The sequence below is a fragment of the Gossypium arboreum genome, chromosome 10, assembly GCF_025698485.1.
Source record: "Gossypium arboreum isolate Shixiya-1 chromosome 10, ASM2569848v2, whole genome shotgun sequence".
NCBI classification, from domain to species: Eukaryota; Viridiplantae; Streptophyta; class Magnoliopsida; order Malvales; family Malvaceae; genus Gossypium; species Gossypium arboreum.
Genome location: NC_069079.1, coordinates 68,443,103 through 68,449,102, shown reverse-complemented (window position 1 = coordinate 68,449,102; position 6,000 = coordinate 68,443,103).

Sequence of the window (6,000 nt, the reverse complement as noted above, 5' to 3'; positions counted from 1 at the left end):
AGATCGAAGGCAGGAGTACCAGCTAAAGCTTCTGCTATTCACACATGAGAAAAAGCTTTTGCGCTATATGTTATTATCAGTGCATTCACTATTTTTGATACTGATGTTATTGTTTTAATTGATTCGGGATAACCCATTCATATATATTCATGAATTTAGTATCTAGTAAAAAATTACCTGTTGAGTCCACTGAATTCATGGTTAAAGTGTCGAACCCCCTAGGTCAATATGTATTAGTTGATAAAGTTTACATGAACTGTCTTTTGATAACTCAGGGTTATAGTTTTCCGGCTGACTTGATGCTATTACCATTTGATAAGTTTGATGTGATTTTGGGCATGGATTGGCTAACTTCGCACAATGCTGTTGTGAACTGTAGACAAAAGCTTATGGTATTGAAATGTCAAAACGGTGAGACATTTCAGATTGAGCCAGATAGTTTGAGTGGGTTGCCTATTATGATTTTAGCTATGTCAGCATAGAAATATGAGAGAAAAGGTTGTGAAGCTTACCCTGCATATGTACTAGATTCTAAAGGGTCTAAGTTGAAGCTTAAATTAGTGCCAGCAGTTTGTGTGTATCCTGATGTGTTTCTAGAGGAGTTACCTGGATTACTGTCGATCAGGGAGGTTGAGTTTGCTATTGAATTAGTATCGGGGACATCAGCAATATCGATAACACTGTACATAATAGCTCCTACTAAGTTGAAAGAGTTGAAAGAATAGTTGCAAGAATTGACAGACAGAGGTTTTCCTCGACCCAGTTTCCCACCTTGGGGTGCACCTGTTCTGTTTGTTAAGAAAAAGGATGGATCGATGAGATTGTGTATTGAATATTCTCAGCTCAAAAAGGTTACAATCAAGAATAAGTATCCATTGCCACGAATTGATGATTTGTTTGATCAGTTGAAAGGTTTAACAGAATTTTCAAAGATTGATCTTTGTTCTGGCTATTATCAGCTACGAGTTAAGATTCTGATGTGCCTAAAACTGCATTCAGTACCAAGTATAGACACTATGAATTTCTTGTGATGCCGTTTGGTTAAACTAATGCACCTGCAGTATTTATATATTTGATAAACAGAATCTTCAGATCGTATTTAGATAGATTCGTTGTGGTTTTCATTAATGACATTCTGATTTATTCACGAGATGAGTCTGAGCATCTCGAGAATTTGAAAATTGTCTTGCAAACTCTACGTGATAAACAACTATTTGTCAAATTTACCAAATGTGAATTTTGGCTTTGAAAAGTCAGTTTTCTAGGTCATATTGTATTGGGTGATGACATTAGAGTTGATCCAAGAAAAATCTCAACAATTATTGACTTGTAACCTCCGAAAAACATATCTGAAGTTAGAATTTATTTAAGATTAATCGATTATTACAAAAGGTTCGTTAGTGGATTCTCGATGATTGTGACACCGATGACGTGACTACTACAGAAAGATGTGAAATTTGAATGATCTGATAAATGTTAGCAAAGTTTCAATCAATTGAAAGCACTATTAACTGAGGCTCTAGTTCTAGTCCAGCCTGAATTGGGTAAAGAATTTGTAATCTCCAGTGATGCATCTTTAAATGGTTTAGGCTATGTTTTGATACAGGAAGGCAAAGTAATAGCTTATACTTCCAAATAGTTAAAACTGTAGGAAAAGAATTATCCGGCACATGACATAGAGTTAGTAGCTATTGTTTTGCATTGAAAATTTGGCGACACCATTTGTTTAATGAAAAATGTCATATATTTACATATCCTAAAAGCTTGAAATATCTAATGTTGCAAAAATATTTGAATCTGAGACAGCGTAGATGGCTCAAACTGTTAAAAAATTATGAGTTGATCATTGATTATCATCCAAGAAAGGCGAATGTGGTTGTTGATGCTTTGAGCAGAAAGCCTTTATTTTCTCTGCAAGCGTTGAATACTTGACTGATATTATCTGACAATGGTTCAATGTTACCCGAGTTAACAGCTAGACTGATGTTTTTACAATCGATCTGTAAAGCTCAGAAGTGTGACAATAAGTTGTTATCTAAATGAGCATAGAGTGAGTTGACTTCTAATTTAGAATTCCAAATAAGACTCGATGATTGCTTATATTTCCGAGGTAGAATTTGTGTGTCGAAGATCCAGAGCTCATTCAGAAAATCTTGCATGAAGCTCATAGTGGTAGCTTGACTATTTATCTGGGAAGTAATAAGATGTACAGTGATTTGAAATAGATGTATTGGTCACCAGAAATGAAACGCGAGGTAAGTGATGATACCAGAGTGGAAATGAGATCGGGTTACTATGGATTTTTTATTAGGTTTACCACTATCTCCGAGAAAGAAAGATGCCATTTGGGTTGTTGTGGATCATTTGACGAAGTCAGTACGTTTTATTCCGGTATGTATAGATTACTCCCTTAAGAAATTAGTTGAGTTATATGTTTTTGAGATTATCAGTGTAACGCCCCAAATCATAGATATTTATTTATTTATGTTGTGTCACACAACTGTGTATATGCTTCAGTGGTTAAGTGTTCTAGGGAGTGTCTGAGAAGTCTTGGGTTCAAGCCTTGGCTTGTATAAAGTCTTATTTTTACTTGGTTAAACACTTGCCTTTAGTTAGTAGGCTTCTAAATTAATGTGAGTAAGACATGACATAAAAGTGCCTGCTAGTCTAAGGGATAGTGGCATGTGGAGTGTTCCTTGGGTCTGAGGTTCGAGGCTTGGCGGCAAAACAGGAGCATTGTATTTTGCTATAAGTGCCGTGGAAGTGCCCTAGATTGACCAAAATTGAGGTGTTTGTTGGGACTTTGAATAGAGTGACTTCTGGAGAGATGTGGGGAGAGACTTGAGGAGTGGATCAAGGCATAGGAGAGTGGTGGTGCTGAAATGGGATTCTCCTTAACCATTCAATTTGTTTTGGTGTCCCTAGCCGTTCAATCATAGGATGGTTTTGCTCTTAATGCCGAAAGTGTGATATAATTTGCTCTCCATTTCGATAACTACTATCCCTTCTGCTTCTTTTCATTCTTTTTATTCTTTTATTTATTGTTTGCTTGGTAGCCGAATATTACTCGTGACCACTCGGGTACTCTTGTGTTAGCCTGTGGTGGTTTTTGCTCTCCAATATTATGCTTTGATTGATGACTTTCTTCTCTCCCTCACTCTTGTTCTCTTAACTTTCTTCACTTTGTCGAACCTTTATTTTCCCCCTCCCAATCGATTATCAACTTTTACTTCTCCTTGGGTCATTGGCCGAATATTTCCTTCCTCTTCTCTTCTATTCCTTCGGTTTTTATCGAGATTTCCTTTTGCTTTGGTAAAACCGAATATCTTCTTCTCTTCCCCTCGTTCTTTCCATTGATTCTTTTATCCTTTTACATTTTTGTATTAACTGAATACTTCCCCTTTACTCTTTTATTATTATTTTTGATTTTGTAGGTGTTCTTTAACAAAGCGGTAAGAGCACATGTTTTCCCTCTTACTTCTCTCTACCGTTGTGATCTTATTCTAACGACTCTTTTCTCTACCGATTACTGTTAGGGGTGCGATCGTTCCATCTCCTGGCTCGAGTTAAGGGTGTGCTTTGGGTGTTGGTCGAATACTGTTATCCCTCATTCTTAGTTCTACGCATCCGGTAAGTTGTTACATACTTAGACAAACTATTTGCGGGGATTGTTATGGATAACAAGTTTATGTTGGAATACAGGTAGTCTGTACGGGTTACAACCAACCTCTTGTCCAACCCTCAATCAATCGGTCAAGGCGAGTGATAGGTAATTTTATGAATGAGTGTTTTAATTATGGTTCAGTTTAATCCGATTTTAGGCTATTAGCCAAAGCTTCTATTTGAAATAGGTTGGAGTACTCGTGGACCAGTTGTGCACTTTCATAAACAGGTGTGTAATCACACTGCCATTATCATAAATTAGCAAAAGCTGAAATAGGTGATCGTCTACACTATACGAGCATGCACTCGCTCGTTTGGTAGTTCGAATGCATAAACGTGGGCGTTTGGTCGTAATGGCCACCATGAGTGATCTCATGGGCTTAGGCCGATTTGGGCCATATTAGGCTGAAATGGGCCTTGCAGGCCCCACACGGGTAAACCACATGAAAGTATGGAGAATATTGGGCTAGGCTGTGCAATTCACATGGCCAGGGCCATTTTTAGGCATAGTGAGCCACATGGGCCCACATTATGGGCCTTGTGCCCATTTTCACTGTTTGACTGTTAAGGTTGCACTGGCTGCCTGATACTATTGTGGCCCTACTACTGGGGCCGGTAAGCATACCTTGACCGTAAAATTGGTAAATGACTATTATGTCCTATGAGGTAAAGTGACTATTATGCCCTTATGGGATGTATGACTGTACTACGCATGCCATTTTATATATATGTTGCATACATGCATGATATTATGATGTGTTGCATGGGGATGGGTTATTATGATTGGAGGAAGTGTACTGTTCTGGCAGCTCTACTGCAATTTCTGTTAATGCAACAACCGGTGCTATTTTTGGTGTGTAGGGATGGGTGGGTTGATTTTATCCCCACATGGTGTATAGGTTTGGACGGAGTGGTGTGTAGAGGTTGGCTGGGTAGGATTTCAAATTGCTTATCTGTACTGTGACCGCTATTGAATTGGGCTACGCCCTACACTAATTCTGATTATGTAATGCTCTAAGCCCCTAACTGAAATTAAACTGTTACTGAAGCGGGCTTAGGCCCAATCTGTATTTGCATACTGTATGACTGGCTGTTGTTAAGGAGGTACACACTGAGTTTTCATAAACTTACACTTTCTTTTTTCTGCACAGGTAATCCTTAGGTGGATCGGTGTTGTGAGGGACTCGTAGGTGGCCACACAACCGCATTTGATTTCCTTTTAACTTTTAATTTTTAGGTATTTTAATTTGGTTTTTTTTTTGTAATAAGGCCTCTTTAAGTTTTTATTTTAATTTGGGATTTATTATTTTGATTTATATTTGCTAAGTAGTAGGCTGCGTGTAACAGCTCGGTTTAGACCCTAGTAAGAACAGTGGTTTCAGGACCACGAATCTGAGTCAAAAAAAATATTTTAATATTATTTTTTGTCTTTAAAGTATGTGAATTGATATGTGTGAAATTTTCGTACTAAAATTTTATCGTTGTGTGCTTGATTTAATAAAAAGGACTAAATTGCGTAAAACGTAAAAGTTGCATGCTATTGCTTAAAAGTGGCAATTGGCCTTGGATTTTTAATATGATGGCCTTAAATGGTAAATAGCCCATTTATAAGATGGTGGATGATATTTGGTTTGGCATTTCTATAAATATGAATTTATTTTAATGGTAAAATGGTAATATGTTTTAAAAAAAAAATTTAATTAAATAAATCAAAAGCCATGTTTTTTGTCTTTTTATGCTATCATCTTTCTCCATAGCCGAATGTGGAAAGAAAAAGATGAGTTTGGAAGCTTTGAATATTCGGCACCTTTGGAAGCATAATTCGGATATGTGTTTTACTCGGTTTTTGATAATTTTTACATTTTTGAGATCGTTTGTAACGCCCCAATTTTCGGGAATTCTGTGTATGTTGGCAAAATTTAAAATTTCTGTGTTCTATTTGTTTGGCGTAGGATTAATTATGTTAGTGGGCCTCTAGAAGGCCCAAGCTTAAGTTAAAACTCGGTATTAGTTAATTTTAGTTCCGTAAGAAAAAGGGGTTCTGGTTAACTGGGCTTTTAAGTATTAATTGGGTAAAATAAAACACAAAGAAGCAGGTGGCAGAGTGGCATGTGACACCACTGAGAAGGATATAAAAGTGGCGTGTGGATGCTAGGGAGAACCAAGGTTCAAGTCACAATGGGAGCATATAAAGGGAATTATTTTTTATGTTTAGAAAGGGTAAGTAATGGAACTCAAGTAAAAGATTGTCAGGAGGAGTTTGAGTTGCTCAGGTGATTGAGTAAGGAGGGTATAAGGGAGAGGATTTAAGAGCTAATTAGGGAGAGTAGTGTTGGC